At 40.4% G+C, this 27342-nt stretch overlaps 1 protein-coding gene across 3 annotated transcripts in view; it reads left to right on the top strand.

The window, feature by feature from the left end:
- Nucleotides 1–27342, top strand: part of NCALD (neurocalcin delta) — a 372435-nt gene that overhangs the window by 45166 nt on the left and 299927 nt on the right. The window lies entirely within an intron of this gene.

Here is a 27342-nt window from a genome sequence, read left to right as displayed (position 1 = left end):
AAAACAGAATGCAGAGGGGCCAGCGTGGAAGCAAGGAACCCAGGGAGGAGGCTGCTTGCTGCTCTAATCCCCGTGAGAGATGATGGCGGCTTGGGCCAGGTTGGTGGTGGTGGAGTTGGGGAGAGCTGGCCATTTAGGGGCATTACAGGATTTGCAGGTGAGCCAGTTGTGGGGTGTTGAGAAAGAGAGAACTCAGGTGTTTTTCTGGAGGAACTAACTTTACAGAATTGACATTTGCTGCCATTGGAAGACTGGGAAAGGAACAGGACTGAGAGGAGAAATTAAATTTATGTTTTGGACGTGTTCATTTGTGAGATGCCTACTAGTCATCCAAATAGAGATGTCAAGCAGCTACTTGGATGTTTAAATCTGGGGCAAGGGAGAGGTGGGGACTGGTGATTAGAATTTGGGAGCTAATTCTAACCAGGGCTTCAGCTGAGATCACCTAGAGAGATTGTGTTTACGGGGCAGAGAAGGAGGCCCAGGACTAATCCCTAGGGTACTCTGACATCTAGAGGTGGGGAAGGGGAGGGAAGCCAGCCAAGAAGACTGCGGAGGAGGTCAGATTCCAGAGACAGGGAATTCAATTGATACCTAGCCCACCAACACGTAGGTCCCCTTCAAGTTTGCTAAGTACTCCTGGTCCAATCAGTAGTGGCCAAAGTGAATGGGCGGTGAGGCCTGCTGACGTCCACCAAGTTTTGTGGGCAGGATCAGATTTCTTGAGAAGGGGAAAGGACAGGGTAGGGATTCTAAAACCTGGCCTATAATGTAATTGAAATTTTGTTGACTGGCTCTTAAGGATATTACTTCTCACTCTCTTTCTCTTTTATCATAGCTTTCTTTTAATTTATTTTTATAGGCTTCTTACTAGGTCTATCTTACCTTTTACCTTCCAAAGGATCTCAGAGGCCCTTAGTACCACCAGTACCTAGATTTCTTCCCCCCTTTCTGTCTTCTTTCCTTCTTGGCCCAGCCTTAAAAAATTTCCTTTCCACATCCACGTTCATGGAGATAATCCAGCATCCATAGCCTGGAACTATCTTGTACCTGTGGAAGAACCATAGGATGGGGCCACCACCATAGTCGACTCTTTGCCAGGCAGTGGTGATCCTCTCAATCTCATACACATTGTCAGAATAAATCTTTGACCCAAATAGTGCTAAGGCATCCCAGGAGTCTAGATGAACAGTTCCCCTCAGAGAGACAGGGAAGCATTACTTAAATTTAGGAATGCTGTGAGCAGATGTTGATTAAGAGAGCTGACATGATTGCTAAGGGAAGGGCGGTGTTTGGGGAAGATGGTTTAGCATTGCTTCACTCTGTTCCCTGAATTCTCTCTCCTGGCCAGCTGTGCAGATGTAGGCCACAGGCACAGTGGGGTGAACAGTGTAGGTGATTGTATAAATCCATCATCACCATTAGAAAAACAGCTTAAAGTGTGTGTTCTTGAAAAAAAGGAAGGCATGCCATTCATTGTATATACTTACAATTACCTGTTCACCAGCATTAGAGGGACATGCTCAGAGATACAATCAAAGAGCACTTATTCAACACAAAGCCTCTTAGATGAATGCAGGTATTATTTCGTGTCCATTCCCTCGATTCTCCTCACTTGTGAGAGGATGTATTCTCCCTGGCAAGTCATTTCGAGCTTCTATTTCTCTTACATAACTGTGGATAATAGAGTTGACCTTTCTCGCTTAGATTATTTAGTTTAATGCCCTCGAAATGTGGCAAATGCTATATGGCTGCTAAAATGTTACTCCGTTTCTCTGCTCCAACCCCTAGGTCTTGTGTTCAGGGAGACAGTCCCTTGGACCCAGCAAAGCAATGACCTAGGAGGCAGATGGTGGTTCAGCACCTTCCCGGGAAAAATGAGACTGATTTTCCTCATCTGCAAACCTGTCTGGTCACTCAGCTTAACTTAATAATTCACCAGTGTTCTCTTAGCAGAATATTTTACAATATTATAAAGATAGTTATAAAGATTTTATAATTTATAAAAGGTCATAAAGATATTTCAAAAGTTGAGAAGGAGGGAAAACCTCTCAAATCTTCCCTAATAAACACAACCTTTTTCTTTCTTTACTCCTTTTTGGTGTTTCCACTGTTTATATGCATTTTTAGAATTTTAATTATGGCATACGCAAGACTTGCATATTCTTCTATAATTTTTAATAATTTAACAGTTTTATTTTTCGAAATACTATTCCATGGATTAGAATGCCCATAGTTTATTTACTTTTCTTTGAAGGGATTTACTTTGTTTCCAGTTTTCCATTCTGTCACTGCAGGGCTCTTGTCCTTTCTTTTGTGTTATTTCCTTAAGATGAAGTCTTGGGGCAGTAATATGGGTAGGGTTACCACATAAAACACAGGATTCCCAGCCACAGTGGAATTTCAGATAAACCATGAATAGTTTTTTAGTATAAGTATGTCCCGTGTAATATTTGGTACATACTTATACTAAAAAGTGTTCATTTTTATTTGAAATTCAAATTTAACTGGGTATCCACAATTTTTATTTGCTAAATCTGGCAACCCTAATTGTGAGTCAGAACAGGAACATTTTCGTGAGTCTTGATACACATTGCCAAATTTCTGTTAAATTTATCATTAAGATTTTATTATTGATTTAAATGAGGAGGGGGAACTTTCAGAGGGGAGAAACAGAGAAGAAAATGGGAACCCTAAGATGTTCTATAAGTAATTATCTAGGTTATTACATTTTTAGTTTTTAGGAGAATTACATAATCATATAGTATTATATAAACATATAATATTATATAAATATTCATAGACACATAAGGAAAAATTTTTTGGACCACACATATTTCTGGTAACATCTACCCAGTTTCTTGATGGGACACTTATTATTAGTTGCCTACTTGCTATGTGTCCCCCATCTTTCTTACTAACAGAACCCTGATTTTGTTCAGGGCAGCAATGGGACCAGTTAAAAACTCAATTTCTCAGGCTTCCTAACTGCTAAAGGTGGCCATGGGACTCAGTTCTAACCAAAGCAGGTGAGCAGAAGTCTGTGGTGTTGTATCTTTCCCTTCTTCTTTTGCCTGTAATGTAAATGTGATGTATAGAGATACAGCAGCCATCTTATGACCTGTGGAAAAAAGCTATGCATACAGAATGGTGAAGTAGTAAAATAAGATTCACAACTTGTACGCCCATAATTGATTAAATAACCTTGTTCTAGTTTATTGCATATATTTTTTATAAGCTTCTTCAAGTCCTTTGTAGAAATAGGTCTAAATCTATATACACATATATAATAAATATTTTGTGGACGTCGGTATGCCCACAGGAAGAGGTTGACGAATTCTTGAGGAACTGCCATGACCGTTGCTGATGAAGTTCAATCAGGGTTGAAGGCCAAGTCTAATTCCTGAGACTCAGAGACCAATGAGAAAGGATACTATTCACCAGTCTAGCTTTGGGCACAAGGATTAAGATCTCAAACGAAGTAAACGTGACAAACAGGAAGTTAGGTCAGACTCTTAGGGCTTCAGAATCAGTTATCACACCAAGGTCAGGAACTTCAGAGTTAATAAAGGCAGGGAGAACCTTACAGATTAGAGCAGGAATTTGTCCAGGTAAGTAAGTGGACCAAAACGAGAGAAGCAACCCATGGATACTACACTGTAGTTCTGGTGCGGTTTTCTCCATCTAAGTCTGTTTAATAGTTTACCCTCTGCCTTGGTACCTCTATGGTCATACAGAGTGAAAATGAGGGCGGATGTCAATGAGAACTGAACTGTCTGCTGTAGTTGGAAGATCTTTCCCATAGATGAGCTTCTGGCTCTGTTGCATTTCAAACTTTGTTTCTTGTCTACTACCCACATACTTCCAGTGCTGGGCACTTTAGGACACGTTCATATCCTCTGGCCTTGCACCTTTATGAAACAACACTGGATGAGTCAGCACAGTGGGTGGTAGGAACATTCCGGAAAACCCGTATCTACCCTGGGACATCAAGCAATAACTCAACTGTACGTGGAAATGATCACAAGTCTCATTAACATGTCCTGTGAAGCTTCAAACTGAATATATCCCAGCTTAATTTCTTTTTATCCAGATCCCCAAAAATGCCCGGGGCAACTCCAGTACCACTTGCTGTGAGACAAAGTATGATGGAGAAGAAATGTGGTGGAAAGAGACAGAGGTTTTAACCTGTTGCTGCTGAAATAGCTTATTAATGCAAAATAAAAACAAAACCAAATGACCGTGTGGGCACATTATTAGGATCCCTCCTAGAGTTCTAGAAAGGACTGTGTGCCCTTAGAAAGTGTCCTGAAGCTTGGGCTTCTTTAGCTTTATGGTAGACCTATCTCTGTGCGTTCCTTTTAAGAGATGTGCCCACGGGTCACACATACCCTTTGGGTTGCCTTGAGTGCTGCCTGACAACTTGAGAGCAATGTGTTTTTTAAAATAAATAATGTTTAATTTGTTTTAAAATTGTAGGCAATCCTTGCTGTTGTTAAAAACAAAAAAGAAAACAAAAAGAGCAAAAATACACATGTACTATAATCCTGCCATGTGGGGATTTGGGTGAATTTTCTTTTGGATATTCTTTTTATTGATACCTTTATATTCCTTATCATCCAAAAGGGGACAACTTCAGAATGTTATTTTGAAGATTAGATTTATGGTGAGCTTTCTCCTGTATCATTAAATATACTTATAAAAGGATGATTAAAAAAATAACTATGATTTTTTTAAATTCCCCATTATTGGGTATTTAAGTCACTATTGAACATGTAGGTTATTTTATTATAAATAAGAGATGTTAAGCATCTTTCTACATATATCTTTATGTGCTTTTTCTTATTACACACGTAATACATTTCTAGGACAAATTCCTAAAAGTGAAATGACTGAGTCACAAGATATGAAAAATTTAGAGAATTTTATACATACAGATACGTTGCTCTCTAGAAAGTCTGTATGAATTTATACTTTTGAAAGAAATGTGTGAGAATGTTTTCCTAAACGCTTGCCAGAAATTTATACTATTATTTAAAAAAAATCTTTGGAATGGTATCTCATGGTTTTAATGCTTATTTCTCTGATTGTTGTGATGCTGAACATTTCTTATATGCATTTTGGCTTTGTGGATCTTCTGTAAATTGTCAGTTCCTGTCTTTAGGCAAGAATTTTTTTCTAATTAGACCTTTTTAAATTAAGGCAATATATTTTTTTAAACTGCATAGAGCCTTTTATTCTTATTTTTATTATAATGTGTTTCCCTGTCTGCTCTTTCACTGGCTTTTCTTCTTTTCCCTAAATGGAGGAGTGGCCCACAGAGCTGCCCTTGCCCCCTATTTTTTCCTTATCTATTAGACTGAGTCATATGAAACTGCAGTTTTTAGAAGGCAAAAAAATGGTAAAATACCAGCAATTTTCTGTGGCTAAACCTGATCTATTTCTCTTGATAACCTGATTAAATCTTCCTCCCTCCCCCCGTCTACCATTCTGTCTGTCCATTTGTTCATCCTCCCAACAAATATTTATTAGCAACTGCAGCATGTCACCACTCTAAGGAGGACTCCCCAGCCATCGTTAGCTCTGACCTCTCTTCTGAGCTCCGGTGTCTGTTTTTTGAGTTGGCAAGTCAGCCCCACCCTGGCTCTGTAATATTACTCACATCTTCTCTGTTCCTCTTCTATCCACCTCAGTTCAGATTTTCATTACTTAATGTGTGTTGTAGTCTGTTTGGGCTATCATAACAAAAATACTATAAACTGAGTGGCTTATAAACAACAAACATTTATTTCTCATAATAAATACAGAGGCTGGAGGTCCAAGAGCACATGGTGCCAGCAGATTTGGTGTGTGTTGAGAGCCCACTTCCTCATAGATGGTGCCTCCTCACTGTGTCCTCACGTGGTGGAAGGGGCAAGGGGGCTCTCTAGGGACTCTTTTATAAGAGCACTAATCCCATCTGTGGCTCACCTTCATGAAGGCTCACCTTCACGACCTAAGCATCTCCTAAAGGCCCCACCTCCCAGTCTCACCACATTGCAGGCTAGGATTTCAACAAATGAACTTAGGGGAAAATATAAACTCTCAGACAATAGCAATATATAATGTTTTCTCTCCCACAATATTCTTTACCTTCTCTTACCTTCACACTACATTTATTGAGATTCAAAGCTTTTCCCTCTTTCAAGGGTCATTCTAAATGTAATACTTTTACTGATCACTGCCTTCTCCCCATCCTTCACTACCAGCTAGAAATTTCACCATTCCAATGGCCTTTTATATGCACATCTTTTCTGGAACTTTCTCCTCCTACCATCTGGTTATTTCTGTACTTTCTTTTATATTGAGATATCATTTACATATAGTAAATGTAAAAATTTTAATTGTACAACTTGATGCATTTTTACATATGCATATTCCTTTGCAACAACCACTCAGATCAAGACACAGAAAATTTCCGTCACCTCAGAAAGTTCCCTTATGCTCCTTCCCAGTTAATAACTGCTGTCAGCTACCAAAGGTAATTAATGACTGTCCTGATTTCCATCACCATAGATTAGTTTTCATATTTTTGAATTTCAAATTAATGGCATTATACAATATGTACTCTTTTTGCATCTGGCTACTTTTGCTCAACATAATGCTTTTGAGTTTCATCCATGCTATATATCTATCAATAGTTTGTTCTTTTTTTTTTTATTGCTGTGTAGAATTCCATTGTATGAATATATAACAGTTTGTTTATACATTTTTCTGCTGGTGGAGACTTGGATTGTTTCCAGTTTTTCACAATTATGAAAAAATGCTATAAACATTCTTGAACAAATCCCTCTTTTTCTTGTGCACGTACCTAGGAATGGATTGCTGGGTTATAGGGTAGGCATATGTTTAACATTAATAGAAACCACCAAACAGTTTCCAAAGGAGTTGTGCCATTTTACATTCTCACCAGAAATATCTGAGAGTTGATCTACATTCTTGCTATCATTTGATGGTATACGTCTTTTTTTATTCTATTTATGTGTAGTGGTATCTCGTTGTGATTTTAATGAGGCATGTGGTTTTAATTCCATGATGAATGATGATTTTGAGCACATTTTCATATGCTTATTGTCTATTTAGATATTTTCTCTTTTAAAGTGCCTGTTCAAGTTTTTTGACTATTGTCTTAATTACTATAGTTTTATGGTAAGTCTTAAGTTTGGAACTTTAAACCTACCACCTTTGTTTTTCTTTTTCAAAATTGTCCTCGCTATTTTGGGTCATTTGAATTCCCATATAAATTTCAGAATGAGTTTGTCAGTTTCTACCAAAAAAAAAAAAAAAATACCTGCTGGGATTTTAACTGGGACTTTGTTGAATGTAGAGGTAAATTTGGGAGAATTGGTGTCTTAACAGTCCATACCTATGGTATATCTCTCCATTTACTTAGGTTTTCTTTCATTGCCTCAGCAATGTTTTCAGTGTAGAATTCTTGCATATATCTTGTTAAATTTAGTCCTATGTATCTGATTTTTTTATGTCAATATGAATGGTATTATTTTTAAAATATCTTTATCTGATTGATTTATAGTATATAGAAATATAACTGGTTTTTATATACTAACTTTGTATCTTGTTTCCAACCCTTAATTCACATATTAGTTGTTAATAGTTGTTTACAGATAAGTTCCTTTGAATTTTCTAGGTACATAATAATGTCATCTGCTAATAAAGAAGTTTTACTTCTTCCTTTCTAATATTTACGCCTTTTATTTATTTTATTTTCTTGACTAATTGTACAGTTTCCGTACACTTCTTTCCCCCTTCACTAGACTGTAAGGCAAGATTTTTTGAGACAAAGCCCTACCACGGTGCTTTAAACATGGGAGATACTAAGAAAACTTTGATTGTGTGAATTATGATGGGGAAAATAATGAATTAAAGCTGTAATTTACTCTTCTATATGATCAGTGAACCACCACCAGGAAAAAGGATGCTGGTTAAAACCCATTTTTGTGAGTTGGTATATCTTGATTTGCAAGGGTTGTTACAGGTGACTTGAAGACTCCTGGGTCATTCTACCTGGTTTGTGGTTTTCAGTGCCTGGATACTTCTCTGGTGTTATGTTAGCGTTCATTGTGTTCTTTTATAAGACTCTTGCCAAGCATTTTGAAACTTCCAAAATAGCAGTGACTGCTTCTCCCCAGGATAGCATGGAGCAGATGGATTCCTGGACCTCACTGCCTTCAGTCCCAATTCCCCAAGCTTCTGTTGGTGTAGAAAAAAGAATCTGCATTTTCAATATTACTGGAGTGAAGCCTGGGAAATTTTCAGTTTTGAGCCTTTAAATTCCAACGAGCAATGTTATTTTTAGATTTCTAGTATGCACTTGGGGTTTGTGAGTGAAATTGTATTAAGGAGTGAGGATGAGGGCTCACGTAAGGGGGCGGTGGTCTTTTCCCAGTAAGCAGCCGCTCTTGCCTGTTCTGAAGATTCATGGGACTGGGAAGTGGCAGCCTGTGAGCTGCAGACAACCAGGGCAGGAGCAAAAGCACTCACTGGACTTTGATACCCATTGTTGCATTTTGGGTGCAGTAGTCATCTTTCTTTTATAGGTTCCATTGTCCATGTGGCTGGACCAGGATGTTTCTTGCATTGCGTGAGGAGTTTGTGTCTCAGGAGGTAATTCCATTGTTTCTTTGTTTCTTTGCAAACTGCAGATATGCTGTTAGCTGTTTAAACAGTAGATTGGTAAAGTATTTAAGGCAGTTTTGACTCTAGGCCACAGGGACTGCTCTCTGTTCCCCTTTGGTTGACAAATTAGACACATCAGTAAAGAACTAGCATATGAATGAGCTAATTATGTTTTTGCTGTTGAGTGAATAAGGATCACCTTGAAAAATGAAAGTAACAGAGAAATAATAGAAAAGAGGAAAATCAAAGGATGCATACCCTTGTAAATTTGGATTAAATAATGTAAATGCAGGGTGATTACTTTTTTTCCTAAATACTTGACATTTTCAACTTTTACGTATTTGGGCCTCTTAAAAATTTACATATTGACATTAAAACAGTGTTCTAAGTATTCATGTGATTATTATTAATAGAACACTTCTCTTTGCCCCCAGCAACGGGCACTTTGCCTGATCACCTAAATTCCTACTACCCAGAAATAATTACTGTTTGTAATCATTGGGTACATACAAAATAATTACAATTAATTTCCATATTTTGTTTTCATGCTATAACTGGTGTTTGTAAATCTGCTTTTGTCACTTAACAATCTGTAATATGGATATATTTTCATGTTGAGAAATACAGAGCTACATTATTTTAATAGTCACCTAGGATACATTGTGTGTGTGTGTGCACGTGTGCGCACACGTATTAAATAATTTAACTGACAGGCTCTTTTTTGATAGATAGTTTTGTTTTAGATTTTTTTAACTATTACAAGCAACATTAGAATGGGCATCTTTGTATATAAATCTTGAGCATTTATCTGATTAGTTTCTTAGGATAGATTTCTGGGAATGGGATTTTGGGGCTCAAACTGTGTATATTTTATCTTTTGATTTATTCTGCCAAACTCCCCTGAAGAAAATGTGAATTCATTTATATTCTCAGCAACACCAAATTGAGAATGTTTACCTATACCATTACTAACACTATTTATTGTAAATCTTGACTCGCTTATATTTTTGAATTCTAGTATATTTGTCTCTTCATGGGGATTGTAAACTAAATTAGTCAGGCTCTAGTCAGAAAACCCAAGACCACACTGGATAATTCAGATAGCAGGGATTTCCTACAAGGAACTGGTTCCACGCATGTTGGAAATCTGAAAGAGCAAAAGGAAATGCTGAAGTCATCCAGAGAAGTAGCAGGAAAGGGGTAGAATGAAGCGAACGAGGAGGCCTGGGGAGGCGCCTGGCAGGGCGGGGCTGGGCCTCGGGTGGTGTGCAGCCTGGCTGCTGAGGGACTGCAGAGACGGGTACTCTGACTGCCAGGTGGGTGTGGCCCAGCTGCCAGCACATCTGAGGGGGTATGGGAGTGGCTGGTGTTGGGAGGGTAGAGAAAAGCTGGGGACTGAAACCAGCCTGTGCTCTTGTTGGTATGATACCGGCAGAAACTAGCCACCAGAAAGAAGTCCCTTTTCCCTCCTCTTACCTTGTGTTGGCATAGCTGTAGAGGACGCCAGCTGACAAGGGAGTAAATGAAATAAATGTTGCAGTCCCAGTCTCAGCATCACAGAGCAGAAAAGAGAATGCTGGGCTTGGAGCTAAGAGGCAAGGGGTAAAGAACCAGTTGTATTTGTTTGCTTGGGCTGCCATAACAAAGTACCATGAACGGGGGGACTTCAAACAACAGAAATTAATGTCTCACAGTTCTGGACCCTAGAAATCAGAGATTTCATTTTAAAAGGACACCAGTCATATTGGATTAGGGGCCCACCCTATTCTGGTATGACCTCATCCTAATTGAATTACATCTGCAATGATTCTATTTAATAAGATCACTTTATGAGATGCTGGCCATTAGGACTTCAACATAGGAAGTTTTGGGGGCACACAATTCAACCCATAACACCAGTACATAAACTTCCTTAGGACAGGGCCCTTGTAGCCCTAAAATGCTATATTAACTCCTTTGTATTCTTCAAGTTCTGGGTACAAAGAATGTGCCTAATAATTATTAAATAAATAAATGAATAAATGCTAAATTAAATGATGCACATTCATCTTCGAGCTGTGAAGTCTAAAGTCATGTACATTTTAAATTGAAATTATAAGGAAAATCCATCAGATTTTTAAATGTCAGATGTTCTTAGATTTTATGAACAGTTAAATGTCAGATGCATCCAGAGTATCCTGATGATTACAAAACTTAATCCTAAATTTAACATAAGAGTATAATAAGTTTGAGTTATTTCATCTCTATCCGTAATGTCAAGAAAATCACTTATCCTGTAAGAAAAAAGATTTTCTAACTCCGGTGGACTGAGGTCATCTCAAGTGGGTAGAGGCTACTTGGTCAACAAATTAAGACCACAACATTGTTGTTTTTTGGTTAAGATTTGAGTCTGGGGCATAAGACCTATCTTTTATTTTTTTTTTTAGGGTTCCTTCTGGGGATCTAGGCAAATGTGATTTAGCATGCTCTGGTCACCTGCTAGCTTCCACAGCATCCAGACGGCCTCGTTGGGCATTTACACCAAAAAATGGAGTTGTCGATGGCTGAACTGCTGAACTGCTAGGAGGTTTTTTTTTGTTTGTTTTCACAGCCATGAATCCCAATGTAGGCTTCCTCAGAATGTTGATTTCATGAATTGGACTTTTCTTTTTCCCAGCCTCAATCAAAGAATGATATTTTCCAAATGTTAAAGAAAGAGGTTAACTTAATGAATGGAATTAAATTAGGTGACTACTATTGCTTCTTCCACCAGCACTGGCAGATGTCAAAATGAATGAACAAGAAGTCGCAACATTTTAAAACATTAATATGCAAAAGCAGATGATCTTGCTTAGTTCACCAGCTCATTTTTGTGGGCTTGTGTGCTTCCTGCTATAATTTCATATCGCATGAGTGCATATTATGCTAGTAACTTGTTCCTAATGTATGGGGTAGAATTCCATTAAGTTCTGCAAAATGTGTAGAACATTGTGGCCTTTGAGCAAGCTAGATAAACTGTGGTTCCCACCCTCAGGGAACTTACCAAGGAGTGGGGAGTTAGGACTTTGTTTAAAATGCCTGTGCACAAAATCAAACCTACGATGGAGGAAGCTAGTGGTCAAGGTCCTGGCTCCTGTGGTTTGTTGTGAAACCATGAAACTTACCTCGGACTGTTGCCCTTCCTCCTTCATCCCTTTCCTTTTGTGATACTTTTTCTGAACTCAGAATGGGAGGGAGGCATTCTGGGGGAGAGATGAAGTCTCTAGCCTTGAAACCCTTTCAGTTCAGTGATGGAGATAAACAAATATTCATACTCAGTGTGCTGAATGTGCTGGAGCAGAATTAGACAAGCTCTGGGGGATACCAGGGGCTCTGGGAGGGCCAGGAGTCCTGATCTTTTTGTTTTCTTGGGTCCTAGCAAGGGGCATGGAACCCAGTCAATATTTATTTGTTGAAGGGGGCAACACAGTTCGTCCTGGGAGTGTTCAGAGAAGGAAGTTACATTTGAACTGGGTGTGGAAGGACAAGGAGGAGAAGATGATGGTATAAGAAAGGAATCCCTTTACCCATATCTTTTGTCCCTAAACCCCCTTCCTTAGATACCACTAAAATTTGAGTTATGGCCATGGGTGTGACATGGCCCTTCAGTCTGTAGGGTGTTTCTTGGGTAAACTTCTTTCCCTCAGATCTCAGCACAGGGCTGACTCAACCAGTTGTTAGGATTCACAGGCAGGGAGTGTAGGAAACTGGACTCCAGGGCCAGCTCCATCACTAACTTTGAGATCTTGAACAAGCCATTTAACCTTTATGAATGACAAGCTAAGTGATATGGGTAATGCACTAAAATGTATGCAACACCATATAGTTATCAAGCATTATTGTAAGTTAGGCGGTTCATCTTACCTTAACACTGACTTTGTGTACATGGATTACATGTATACCTTTCAGGAGATGGACATCCAAATGAGGGAGCAGACTCATGATCTGAGGTTATGTGGGGGTGGTGAGTGATTCTGGGTTGATCTGTAAGGATTCATGGAGGATCTGTTTCAGTTTATTACTAATGGAGTGCTGGGGGTGGACTGCTGCCATCACAGGGGACAGGCTGAGCCAAGAGTGGAGGTTCAGAGCAGAGAGAATCCTAGAGAGTGAGTGAAAATTCATTCTTTAATTACCCATCACGTTCCTACTATGTGTCAACAGGGATCAAGACAGACATGGTCTCTTCCCTTTTGAAATTTTCTATCAAGGAAAACAGACAATGAACAAATAATTACATAATGAATGAATTATATTTATTATAATAAGCGGGAGGGAGGAAAAGAACAGTGTGCAATGGAAGCATGGTATAGAGACCTCCCCTGATGTGTGCTGAGAGGGCAGGGAACTGAGACAGATGAAAGAGTTGGCCAATGGGAGAATGGTCGTGGGAGAGAAATCAGTGCAGCATGAGCCTCATATGTGAAGATTGAGATGACCAGAAAATGGGTACCTTCCAGAAACCTGAAAAAGATTGGGACACAGCATGATGAAGCTAGAAGAGGGTAGGGCAGTATAGGCTTGGTAAATGATTCTGGACTTTGTCCTTGGAGCCCTGGCAACCTTGGGTGTGGTTGGAGTTGAGCAATTTTGGCCTCTATTAGGTAAGTGGAGATGAAGAGAAGTGGGCAGATGTTAAAGGAATTTCAGAGGAAGAATTGTTTCAATTGGGGATTGATTTTACGTAAATGGGAATGAAAGAGGGGAAATATCTAGGTTGACGGTGGGTTTCTGGGTGGATAGTGAGGCTACTGATGAGAAACATCTGAAGGAAGTAGAGACTAGGTGGGGGAAGATAATGGCCTCAGTTTTGGATGTTATAAATACGTGTTGTGAGACATTGAAGTGGAGATGTCGATCTGGAAATCTGGATTTGATTTCAGGATGGGGATCTAGTTGGATTGTGGACTTACGTGTCTTTAATGTATGAAAGATTGTAATTGTAACCACCTGAATGAATGAGATTGGGACTGTAAGAGAGTAGGAGAAAAGGGCTCTATCTGTTGGGAGTAGAAATAAAGTAAAGGTGGGCAGGATAACAAAAGGTGATTATTTCAAACCTGAGCCCTAGAGCAAAGCACTTCCATTCTTATTAGTCAGACACATTCTTAATTTGGAGGCTGCTGTGCTCTGACTCTGGGGCTCTTTTGATTTGACTTAAATTTCCCTTCTTTCCCTTTGGGAGTGGTCTGTGGAGATGACCGATGACACTGGGCCTTCTGGAAAGGTTAGCTTATTTTCCCTTGAACTTTTTGAGTGGTTGTAGAGTCTTGGCATTAAGTATTCTTAACTGACACTGGAGTCTCAACCTCCCTCAGAACTGCATTTCTTAGCTGACTTTTTATATCAAAGATTTTTTGTTTGGTTATTTTTTCCCATCAAAACTGTCCTCAAGGGGCGCCTGGGTGGCTCAGTCGTTAAGCGTCTGCCTTCGGCTCAGGTCATGGTCCCAGGGTCCTGGGATCGAGCCCCGCATCGGGCTCCCTGCTCAGCGGGAAGCCTGCTTCTCCCTCTCCCACTCCCCCTGCTTGTGTTCCCTCTCTCGCTGTGTCTCTCTCTGTCAAATAAATAAATAAAATCTTAAAAAAAAAAAAAAAACTGTCCTCAAAATGTCCTTCCCTTTATATATTTTATTTTTATTTTACCTAACAGCAGCAACAATTTATATTGTCTATGTCAAGTTTTCTTAATGTTGACTTCTTCTAAGGGCCCCATTTGGTTTTTGTTTGTACATTAAATCAAAAATAGTATGTTTCATTTGGCAATTAGAGCTTTTATTTAACATTTTAAAAATAACATGGATTATTTTTTATGTAATATTAGAAAGTTACTACCAATCTAACCAAGTCTTATCATTTTATCAGTTCTATACATCAATTCAGTTTATTCTAAAAACAATGAACAATATATATATTTTTACTATTGTATGAGTCTAAGCTTTGTAGGGGAGGTATTTTTTTTTTAATTTTATTTTATTATGTTAATCACCATACATTACATCATTAGTTTTTGATGTAGTGTTCCATGATTCATTGTTTGCGTATAACACCCAGTGTTCCATTCAATACTTGCCCTCTTTAATACCCATCACCAAGCTAACCCATCCCCCCATGCCCCCTCCCCTCTAGAACCCTCAGTTTGTTTCTCAGAGTCCATAGTCTCTCATGGTTCGTCTCCCCCTCCAATTTCCCCCCTTCATTTTTTCCTTCTTACTATTTTCTTTTTTTTTTTTTTTAACATATAATGTATTATTTTTTCAGAGGTACAGGTCTATGATTCAACAGTCTTACACAATTCACAGCGCTCACCATAGCACACACCCTCCCCAGTGTCCACCCAGCCACCCCATCCCTCCCACCCCCCACCACTCCAGCAACCCCCAGTTTGTTTCCTGAGATTAAGAATTCCTCATATCAGTGAGATCATATGATATGTGTCTTTCTCTGATTGACTTATTTCGCTTAGCATAATACCCTCCAGTTCCATCCATGTCGTTGCAAATGGCAAGATTTCGTTTTTTTTGATGGCTGCGTAATATTCCATGTATATAGATACCACATCTTCTTTATCCATTCATCTGTTGATGGATATCTTGGCTCTTTCCATAGTTTGGCTATTGTGGACATTGCTGCTATAAACATCGGGGTGCATGTACCCCTTTGGATCACTACATTTGTATCTTTGGGGTAAATACCCAGTAGTGCAATTGCTGGGTCATAGGGTAGCTCTATTTTCAACTTTTTGAGGAACCTCCATACTGTTTTCCAGAGTGGCTGCACCAGCTTGCATTCCCACCAACAGTGTAGGAGGGTTCTGTAGGGGAGGTATTTTTGTTAGCGTTGTCTGATGTATCTGAAGCTTGTAGAAAAGTGCTTAGCACATAGGAGGTGTTCAATACAGATTTGTTAAATAATTGAATAGTGTGTGTCAGGAATACAGATAAAGGTATTTAAAAAACATCATAACATCAATATACTTACCCCACCATCCGTCTCCTGTTTGGTGAACATCTTTATGAGCATTACTTTGAACTCTTTAAATTACTTCTCTCCATTTTGTTAAGTTTTTTTCTGAGGTTTTATTTTGTTTTTTCATTTGAAACGTGTTCCTCTGTTTCCTCTTTTTGCTTGACTCACTGTGTTTGTTTCTATGTATTAGATGAAACAGCCCCCTCTCCCAGTCTTGAAGGAGTGGCCTCATGTAGGCAATGAACTTTATTGCTCAACTCTGCTCTAGCTCTTGGTTATTTCTTGAATCTTTGTGATTGTCCAAGCAGTCTATTTTATTTTTAATAGCTCCCAGTTGTTGAGGATGTGCCAAAACCTGACCACGTCCTAAAGGGGAGGATATCAGTCAGTACCTAGATTCAGGCCAGTTGGAAGCCAGATCCTTAGACAATGGCTTTTAAAGTTTGCAAATATGTACAGTCCTGTGGGACCACAAGCATAAGCCCTGATGGCCACCAAACCAGGTGATTTGGAGGTGTCCCCTAGGCTACAGTTACAAAAATTGGGGCTCCAAATGAGTATATAAGCTCCTCTCTGAGAGATACCTGTGAGCTGTAGCAAGGCAGAGGGAGAGCGCAAAGATGGCATCTGCCAGCCTGCATTCCCTGAGAGCTCCTTGGGAGCCTCTAGATGTGTGCCAATTCTGAAGTCGGCCCCTCAGTCTAAAGCTCCAAGACAAGCAACTAGGCTTCTTTCACAGACTAGGAGTGTGTTTCATGCTGCTCTCTCTGCAGTGCCCTGGAGGTGGTAGCCTGCCAAGAAATCTTTCCCATTGTTATAGTCCATGGGACCCAGGAACACAAGTCATCCCCCCCCACCCTGCCAGACTCCACAGCCAGGTGATCAAAGGGTGTCCCCTTGGCTGCAGCTGCAAAAACTGGGACACCAGATGTGTATACAAAAGCTCCACTCTAGGAGATACTCGTGCTGCAGAGCCTGTCAGAGGGAGAGCATGGAGATGGCACCTTCTAAGGAAAAAGAAAAAAAAAAGAAATGGCACCTGCTGCTTGGAAGGTACAGATGGCCACTGCCAAGAAAAACAAAAAGTGTGGAGTTAAAAAAGAAAAGAAAAGAAAAGAAAAAGCCCTACTGGCTTTAGCAAGGGAGAGGGAGAGCAGGAAAAAATGGCGCTCACCAGCGCCTCCATCCCAGAGAGTGTCCTAATAGGCCTTGTCCCCTCAGGCAGAGGCTTTAAGATTAGCAAATGAATCTGTTTGATGTGAAGTCTGGTTATTTTTCACATGGCTTTTCCTGCACTGGGCCCTGGGGTGAGAAAGTCTGCAAGCAAGCCTTTTAAAAAGCATTTGTTTGCTATAGCCTTTTGGTCTTGTGGATGTGCACTCCATTGGTTTTCAAAGCCAGATGTTTTGGGGATTGTCTCTCTCAGGTGCAGGTCTTAAAAACTGGAGCGCCCATGTGCGGCACAAACTTCATTTCTTAGGGAGTAGCTCTGGGTTTTGAATTCCTTCTGGACTCTGGGTTACTTAACTGTGGGTGGAGTTTATGGTGGTACCAGGTCCCAGCCTAGCCTCCCTACCTTGATGTGGCTCTTTTCTTGTTTGTTGGTGTGAAGCAGCTGCTCAGCTAGTTATCAGGTCTTTTTGTGAAGGAATCTATTCCGTGTGTGTCTGAGGATTCGGTGTGTCTGTGGAAGGAGGTGAGTTTAGGATCTTCCTACATTGCCATCTTGCACAGCCTCCTGCCACAGGCTCGCTCCAGTCAGCAGGTTCTCCCTGCTGTGGCATTGGATGAGTGGTGGTTAGCTGAATGTCATTAATTTTATACTTTTTTTGGTTAAGAGTGTTTTGTTTTTGCTTTTTGGTCTTTGTGACTGTGGGATGGTTAATCTCTATTAATTTATTCGACTAATGTAGCAGGTAGAAATTTAAGTCCAAAAATGTAGACAAGTAAGAAATATTACATGTTTATTTTTAAAAATTAATTTAAATTTGACTTGGAGCTCTCATCTTCCAGACTACTGAAAATATAATCTTAGTTGTTCTGGAGGCCCTTTTCCTTATCAGGGTTGTACCAGAATGGAGAAGGCTTATGGTTAAGGTACTTGGAATACAAATAAAAGGCCTCTGATTGCAAATAGTGGGACCTGGGCATAGAGGCCAGAGTTTCTTGCTGTAACGCATACACACACACCTTGCCATGTCCTTAGGACATTGTCACTAGGGGGTGGTAAGGTCCTTCCCTCTCATTGTGTCTCCCAGTCCCACCCAACTTGTACTAGCCATGGTAGACCACTGTTGAAACACACCCATATGCCTTTGTTTAACATAATAAATATATTTTATTCCCTCATACACTGTTGAATGCAGATATTCTGGCTGGACAGCTCCCCTCTAGGCACTGACTTGGGGCCCTGGGTTGTTTCCATCTTATGAATTCACCGTCTTTCAGGGATTCAAAGTCCTTTGCTTCCCACCCTGTGGAAGGAAGAAAAGAATATGGAGGATGAAACCCTTGGCCAAACAGGGACACACAACACTTCCTCTCACTTTCCATTGATGAGAACTACTCCCATGACCTCACCTAGGTGCATGGGGAACTGGGAAATATGTCCTTGGCTAAGCAGCCACTTCCCAGCATCAGTTCTACACCATGGAAAAGGAATATGAATCTTCAGTGGCAGGTCATCTATCTCTGCCACACTCCATCTGTTTTTGCCAATGTCAGTTAATTTTTTACTCATATCCCTTTGTCTTTAAGGGCACTTAGCTAATACCTTCAGTGAACTCAGGTTTTAGGGGAAAACATCAGGAAGGAAAATATCTTGCTAGAAACTTCACTTTGAACTTTGAAAAGCAAGATTTTTCCAAGAGAGGTTGGCTTGACTACTTTCACAGAACAAGGGAGAGAGAAATATAAAGAGAAGAAACACAAGTTAATTTAGTAATTAATTATCTTGTCATGCAAATATTTATTGGACAGCTACTATGGAAAAAAACTAGATTATTTCAGAAATAATAAGTAGACTAAAGGAAATTCAGCAAGGTGATGGAATTGTGAGTAACTGGGCTGGGATAGGGAGGTGACTTTAGATTGGGTAGCCAGGGAAGGCCTCTCTGGGGACTTGAAGATAACTGTTAGGTTGAGATTCAAGACAAAAGCAGCTCTAGCCTTTTGAAAAGTAGTGGGAAGAACATCCTAGACAGAGAAAACAGCAAGTGCAAAGGCCCTGAGGCAGAATACAGCTTGGCTTATGTGAGGGAATAGGAGAGAGACCAGAGTGGCTTGAGCATGAAGAGAGAAATGGTATATGATGTGAACTGAGGCTGGAGATGAAGGTAAAGACCATGTCACCCAGGGATTGTAGGCCATGGAAGGAGTGGAATTTTTTCTGGCTGTACTGGGCAGCCACAGGTGGGTTTAAGCTGGAGCATGAGATCTCCCTGATCACTCTTGGTCTGGTACCTGTCACTTGGTGTCCAGCCTCTTGATGAACCTGATGTACTTCTCCAGTGCACACCTGGCATGTAAATGCATGGAGTGGCATTTCTCTCTCCTTTAAACATTTTGGCTTTGGATCATGGTAGATCACAAAATTAGTTCTCAGGTGGGTTTGTGGGTGAAACACCAGAAAATAAAGCCAATTGTGTAGAACAAGACTGGTAAAACAGGAGGACTGGAAATGTAAATGCAATTCTCCAGAACAGAGCAGATGTGGTGCATGTGATGAGAAGGACTCTGGCATTGTGAAGCCAGATGGAAAATAATATTATTAGACGAGGAAAGACAGAAGGGCAGGAGCAACATGAAAGGGGAAGTCTGTTTGCTAGATGTGATTCAGTGTAGCTCTATATTCTGTATTTCTGTTCCCTTTTTCATCGGGCCCCTGGTTCCTGCTGCAGATTGTGAGGTGTGGTAACACAACAAGATGTGGAATGAGGTCCTGAGCTACAAATTCCTCTAATTAGGAGGAGAGGGTACAAATGAGAGAGCTTAGGCTGTCTAAAAGATGTATGTTTAACTTTTTTTTGTTTTGTTTTGTTTTTTGTTTTTGTATGTTTAACTTTTTAAATCTGGTTGATATTATTTCACAATTCAAAATACTAGTGTCCTATGGTATCAGAACACGGTTGTGATGATTCAGAAAGATAACTCCTCATGGTACTTAGTAGATTCTCTTCCTGGAAAGTCCTCGTTAAAAGGAAATTATATCAAGGTCATATAAGGACAGTTGTGTGTGTGTGTGTGTGTGTGTGTGTGTGTGTGACAAGAATGATTCTGTATCACTTAAGAGTACACAGTTAAAGGATGAGAAAAAAGCCATAGCAGAGTTAAACGTTTGGATACGCTTTTTCCAATGATCTGTGATCTGAGTTTGGTGTCCTGACAGACTGCCAATTTAGATTCAGTTTTGTTTTGAAATGGCTTCACATGAAAAAAGAGACCAACAAAAAAGCAGACTCTTTAATATAGGGAAGAAATTGGTTCCCAGAGGGGAGGAGGTTGGGGAAACGGGTGAAACAGGTGAAGGGGATTAAGAGTACATGTATCGTGATGAGCACTGAGTCATGCAGAGAATTGTCGAATCACTATACTGTACACCTGAAACTAATATAACATTTTCTGTTAATTATACTAGAATTTTTTTAAGTTAATAAATAAATAAATAAATAAATAATAAATAAAAATAAATAAATCAATAAACCAATAGATAGATAGATAGTAGTACATCGGTAAAAATAAAAACCTGTGGAGTCTGACGTTACCTCTGGGCAGTTAGTGTCAGAACTGAACTGTAGGATACCTAGTTGGGATCAGAGAGTCAAAGAATCCGAAAATTGGAGAATTGGTTGTTGATTCCCTACCACATTTTGGAATGGCAATAAAAAGGAACGCAGTACTGATGCATGCCACAGAATGAAACAACCTTGAAAACATGCTGAGTGAAAGAAGCCAGTCACAAAAGACCGTGTGTTGTATGAGTCCATTTGTAAGAAATATCCAGAGTAGGCAAACACAGAAAGACAGAAAGTAGACTGGGGTTTGTCTAAGGCTTGAGAAGAGGGGGTGATAATTTGGAGGGACTGCTAATAGGTAGCATTTCTTTTTGGCATGGTGAAATGTTCTCAAATTAGGTTGTGGTAATAGTTGCAAACTGTGAATATATAAAAAAAAACAAAACCCACTGACTTGTACATTTTGGGTGAAATGTGTGGTATGTGAATTACATCTCAATAAAACTAAAAAAAAAGAGAATGTTATACAGATGCAATCAAGGTGTTCAACTTTTTGGTGTTAGCTTTTTTCACTCAACATAATTCTCTGGAGATTGATCGAGATGATTGTGTATATTGGTGCTACATTCCATTTCTTTTACTGCTGAGTATTCCATGATATGGATGTGCCACACTTTAAGTTCTTTTAAAATCCATACTGAGAATGAGCATCTTTTAAGATACTTATTGATCAATCACTATTCTTTCTCCTCTGCATTCTTTTCATACCCTTGGCCCCTTTTCCTACTTTCCCTTTTTTTATGGGTCTTTTGTCTTGTATGCTATGAATTCTTTTTCCCAACTTAACTTTGCTTATGAGGATTTTTGAAATAAAGTTTTTGACTTAAAATAAAATAAAATAAAATGGCTTCACATGTTTCCCTGTCACCTTAGGTGCTCCAGAGGCTAGTGTGCTAGAAATAAGCACAAATAGAAATAAGAGTTTGTATGTATGCGAGGGAGAATTCAGGGAGTGGACCCGTTTTTCCCCATGGGTTAGGATAGCACAAACAGTTTGGAAGACTCTCTAAGGCAGGGTTTTTTGGGTCAAGCAGACATCATTTTATCATTTTAATTTCTAGAATCTGAAAGATTTCTCTTAGTCTCCTGGAATGCTCCTTTATTTATTTTTTTTAAAGATTTTATTTATTTATTTATTTGAGAGAGTGAGCAAGAGACAGAGAGAGAGAGTACACGAGCAGGGGCAGGGGGAGAAGAAGAGGGAGAAGCAGACTCCACTGCTGAGTACGGAGCCCGACCGATGTGGGGCTCAATCCCAGGACCCTGGGATCATGATCTGAGCCAATGGCAGATGCTTAACCAACTGAGCCACCTAGGCGTCCCTGGAATCCTCCTTTAAAATGCAAATAATTCAGACCTAGGCCATTGTCACTTAATACCTACATTGTCAGTTAATGTTTCTGCTGGAATTAGTAGAAATGAGCTTGGGAGTAAGTGTCCTGTGATGGATGGAGAGGGGTAGAGCTTGGAGGAGGTCAGAGGGGTTGGAACAAGGTGTTGACAGGAGCTATAGAAGGACGATATCAAGGACAAGCCTCAGGCCAAATGCCTCCTTCATAATTTGGGGCTGTGCACAGAAGGACTCTGAAATGTGCAATATTTTGATTTAACATCATTTTGTGCATCTCGCACAGGTGACTTGGGATACAAAACTCATGTCACTTTCTCAAGAGTTAAGAAAGAATTAGGTAGAAAGTTCCTTTTCAGACATGCCCCACAGTGAGACGTTAACCCTCAATGCTGACTTTCCCTCTCCTCCTCCTCCTGCAAGTCTTGAAAGGAAATGTTTTTCACAAGTTGTATTCTTTAAAAACTATGTCACAATTGCAATTAAATAGCTATTGATGTAATTAATGATTGCCCCCTCAGGCTATGTCCAAAACCCCACAGGGGCAGAGCTGTGTCTTGTTCGTGCTGTGTCCTCCAGGTCCAGAGCCGTGCCACTCACAGAGTAGGGGCTCAGTAAAGATTCTAGAACTACTGAACAACGCTCTAGTTAACGGCAAGATGGTATTAGAGGTACAAACTTTCTCTCATTTTAGGCAAAAAGCTTAAACTGATCATCATAGCAAATGAATAAGGTCCTAGGAAACCACCACCCAATACATAACACATTTTAGGAGGAGTGAGAAGGGAGTTGGCCCTCACGAGGCAAGAATTATTTCCAAGTCTATGTCCTCGTGGTAATTCCAGATTACGTGACCTGTGGTGTTTCTTCCTGGACTTCTCTGTGCTGCCTGTATTTTGGTCGCTTCAGTATTTATTGGCCTGACTATTCAGGGAAAGGGAGTGTGAAGAAGAATGACTCTTTTTACTTCTTGTTAGCAACTGTGTGTTGGGTACAGGAAAGTAAAACTAATAGCTGAAAGAATCCTGGTGGGTTTTCTAGAGACTTGTTTATTTATCTTCCTATGAATAATTGAGAGCCATATATAGTTATAAAATTATTTCAAGTTGTCAAGAAAAACCCCACGACATTATCTACTTGGAAATGCGGTGGGGTGGAAATGTCCTGGATTGTTTCTTTGTTTTTATTTTTATTTTTTTTGAGGGAGGGTGGTGGTGATGTTTTTAATATTAGAGCTCCAATAGATAACTTCTGTAACCCACGGGGAGTTTAAGATTGGGGATGAAGTCAAGAATTTGGTTGCGGGATGGGGGCAGAAGCTGAGTTCCAAAAGGCTCAATGCTCCTCCCCTGCCCTTGCTGTTTCCCATTTAATCAATGCTGAGAGCCCTCAGCATTATATTTATAAATTTGAACATGGAGGAATAACCTCCCACAGGTTTGAAGTGAACATTCCTTGGGGCTTTGCCAGTAGCTGGGCAGGGGCTGGAGTGGCCCCTGGAGCTGTTCACAGCCCCACCCCGCCCGCTCTCCCTCTGTCCCTGCCCCCTCATTTCCCAGAGGGTAACAGGTAGCCTGCAGATGGGCTTCATCAGGAGCTGGTGCCTGTGTTTGGGGCCGTGGAAATCCATGGCGGATATGAAACAATGCCTCACTGATTCATATCAGAACAAAGTAATGTGACTCTGCAGATGAGCAGATTGAAATCTGCTGCAACCTCTCAGCATTTCTATTTTGGGACTGGAGAGCATCTTTCCAACTGTTTCTTTCTTTTTTTCTACTCCCCCTTCAGGCCCCAAAGCCCCTTCTGCTTGTTAGCTTTTTCATTTTTCCAGGGCTTTGGAATCCACGGCCTGCGGTTTCTTGATTGTTTGCTAGGCTGAGAAGAATTGTTGTATCTGATATTTTATCATAGGCTGGATTCAATTGAAGAAATCTCAAACTGAAGCAGGTCCAGGTCCTCCATAAATTTGGGTTGAATGGGTGGGTGCATGAGCAGATGAGGACACACATACAGAAGAACAAAGCACCAAAGAATAAAGTATGAACTTCTATGAAGGGAATCATTCAGTCCTGTCCACTTTGCAAGGGCACTTCCCACTGCCACCATTTAACTTTGCACACTAACTTGCACACCCATCCATGACGGAAAGGGTGTGTGACAGTTTGGCAGGTAATTTTGTGCATATCGTAGCATCAGTACAGCAAAAATCTTGGCTTAGTTGTCACAGACAGTGGCTAAGTGGCTAAGGCATATCTCTCTCTCTATATATGTATTTTTCCCTTCTCTGTACCTCTGCTGGCTTGAGCAGAGTGTTTGGCTATTTACTAGGATGGGACAACTGAGAGAGATAAAACTCGTAAGTTGTTGAATTACATTTCACAAGCAATGAAGTACAGGTTCTTTCTTCCCTTACAGATATTTCATGCAACGGATAAAATAAAATATTTAGAAATTGTTTTTAATTTTGATACTTTGTTTCTAGGGAACACTTAAATTAAAAAAACCTCTTTTCCTTTTATTTTGCTCTTAAGGGCCAACTTTGCTAAGTTGAAATATCATAGGATTAATCTCTTAAATGTGTCTATTTACTTGTACTGAGTGCTTTTGATTTAGCTTTTCCTTTAATTGGTTAGTTGCAGTATTTTTTTCAAGATTTTATTTATTTGAGAGAGAGAGAGAGCGCGTGTGTACTTGAGCAGGGGGAGGGGCAGAGGGGGAGGGAGAAGCAGGCTCCCTGCTCTGCAGGGAGCCCGATGTGGGGCTCGATCCCAGTACCCTGAGATCATGACCCTAACCGACTGAGCCACCCAGGTGCCCCTGCAGTATTTTTTTTAAAGATTTATTCATTGATTTAAGAGAGAGAGGGAAAGCACATGCACAGGGGGAAGGGCAGAGGGCGAGGGAGAGAGAATCCCAAGCAGGCTCCACACCCAGCACAGAGCCCGATGTGGGGCTCGATCTCACGACCCCGAGATCATGACCTGAGCTGAAATCAGGAGTCCGCCACTTAACTGACTGAGCCACCCAGGCGCCTGTTGGTTAGTTGCAGTAGTAATGACAGTAAGTGATGTTGAAGTTTCTGTTTCAATTCCCATCGAGCCACAATTTATGAAAAGCCTTTCCTTCTCAAAATCATCGTCATCATCTTATAGAAGTACAGTATCTGTATCTTCTTCCTTTTGTCTATTTTTAGATATAAAATTAAAAATAATAAATATTCTTATGTCATCCAAAAATAAGTTGTTCCAAGAGTAACTTCAGCTTTGGCTTAATGTGTGTTACATTTCATTAAGTGTCTCTCAGTGGACTTGGTTAATAGCTGTAATTTATGGGTATAAGACTGGGTAGGCATCTGGGATATTCGGGATATGATATATTTATAATATACATATAATTGTTTTTCCTTCACTGTTTCTTGAGTCCCTTTGTAGCAGGTGTTGGAAGGAATAGGAGTGAATCGTGTCCATCTTGAGCATTTAACTGGCACCCACGATAGCAGGTGGTGTGGGGGGGATAAAGGCAGGATCTCCACTCTTCAGGCATTGAAGTGGACTTGAACTGGTATACTCTTGTCATAACAGTGCAGTATGGTAGCCAAGAGCAGGGACTCTGTGGCCAGATATCCTGTTTTTGAATCCTTACTCTCCTACTTTCTACTTGGGTGAACTTGGGCAAGTTACCTAACTCTCTAGACTCTTCCCTAATTTGCAAAATTGGGATGATGATAGTGACTACCTCCTAGGGCTGTTATAAGATTGAATGTTAATACACATAGATTCTTAGAACAGAGCCTGGCGCAGAGAAGATGCTGTGTCAATGTTTGCTATGATGATGAGGAGGAGGAGGGGGGAGGAGGAGGAGGATAGTGGCGGTGGTGATCCAGAAGTGCCTACGTATATTCTGGGATTGACTGAGTAATTGACTCAGTCATCCCGCAAAATGAACAAGTTCATTGAGCAGGTACTACGTGCAGACACTGTGCTTGCCCCTGATGTTTTGAAAGTCAATGAAATTTAATTTCTATCCCAAAGGGGCTCTCTGTCTGTGGAATGGTGTTTGCTTGTGACCTGCATCAATTGTAGAAGTAGAAAGGGCTCCACGAGTGTGTCAGAAGGGAGGGAGCAGTGTTGATACAAAGAGTGAAAGAATATAAAGGGATTCAGCAGGTATTAGTTGCATTTGGAAGACTTGAACCTAGTTGTGCCATGGAGGTGTGGCGAGCCATCCATTGGTTCTTTTTCAGCTTTCCTTGCCCCAGTGCACCCATTTGAGGGGTCTGGGAATGGGTTAGAGGAGCATAAATCTATTTCACACAAGTATCCAGTGACCCTTGCCCCGAACCCTGACAATGTGGGGACTGCCATTTGTCATGCTCTCTCCTGTCGGTGGGAGTTCCTAGAGCTCTGGGGCTGGAAGATGGAAGAGAAGAGTTAATCCTAGGGCTGCAGCAGCTGAATATACAGCATAAACAGCATTTGGGGATGAGATCACTTCTGTTTTGGGAACCTGAAGGCAAACACAGTTGCATTTGTTCGTGTAATCATTGCCTTGTTTGAGATTGTTTATGTTTAGAAATTCATGTCAGAATATTTATCAGTTGGGGAACAGAAATCAACTCTGGTGACTTAAGCCAAAAAGGAATCCACCGGAAGGCTATCCCGCAGCTCCTGAAGTGGAAGGAAAAGCATGAATGGTGTATAACGGCCTCAGAAAGGAAGTTGGGCAGTTTGGGGCTTCTGAATATTGGGCAGCTAAGAGATAGACTTTTCAGAACTCACATCAGGATGAATCAGTTACAATCGTTTCCATCCGACATTCTTTCCCTGGAGATTCAAATTCCTGGAAGAACAAGTTGGCTGGGACATTTTGCCTATCCCCTACCAGAAGGCCCACCCAGACTGCAAGCAGGGGTGGAGGGTAGTTCCGGGGGATGCTGGGAAGACAGACATGGACAGCTTTCTACACGTGATGACGAAATGAGTGTATTTCTCAGGCCTCCTTCTTCCTAATCTTTCTGGCTATTTAGTCTTAGATAGTCTATCAAGAAAACTTTTGAGCTTTTAGAGCATGGCTTGGGGTTGCAGTGGACATGTTGGTAACTCTGAATGAGCAATAGAGGGGCAACAGATGGAGCTGTGGATCCCAGAACATGAGGGTGTGCTCAGAGTGGCTTTATAATGCACTGTGGATAGAAAGCCATAGATTGGAGATGGTCGGCTTTCTCGGTGTTTCTCTCCCTGAGGTCTGTGTTTCTCTGGGGATTTCCCATGAGTGGTTAAAAATATGGCAGGTTCATTTAAATAATAGTCTTAAAACTATGGCCGCGTATCTACTTATTCTGGATCATATGATGATACTTAACAGGACAAGCATTAATTCTTCTCTTATTTTTGGTGCATTGGGTTTTCTGAAGCATTGGCTCTGAGTAGAAATTCATTAATTGTCATGGTATAATGAGAAAAAAATAGAAGCAGGCTTCATATGAAAATAATGTGTTTGCATCAAGTGCAGACCAAATGATATCACTGGGTGCTGT

This window comes from Phoca vitulina, unplaced genomic scaffold, assembly GCF_004348235.1.
Source record: "Phoca vitulina isolate PV1807 unplaced genomic scaffold, GSC_HSeal_1.0 scaffold18, whole genome shotgun sequence".
Taxonomy (NCBI): Eukaryota; Metazoa; Chordata; class Mammalia; order Carnivora; family Phocidae; genus Phoca; species Phoca vitulina.
The sequence above is the reverse complement of the archived record's forward strand: the minus strand, read 5'-3'. Positions and strand labels throughout refer to the sequence as shown.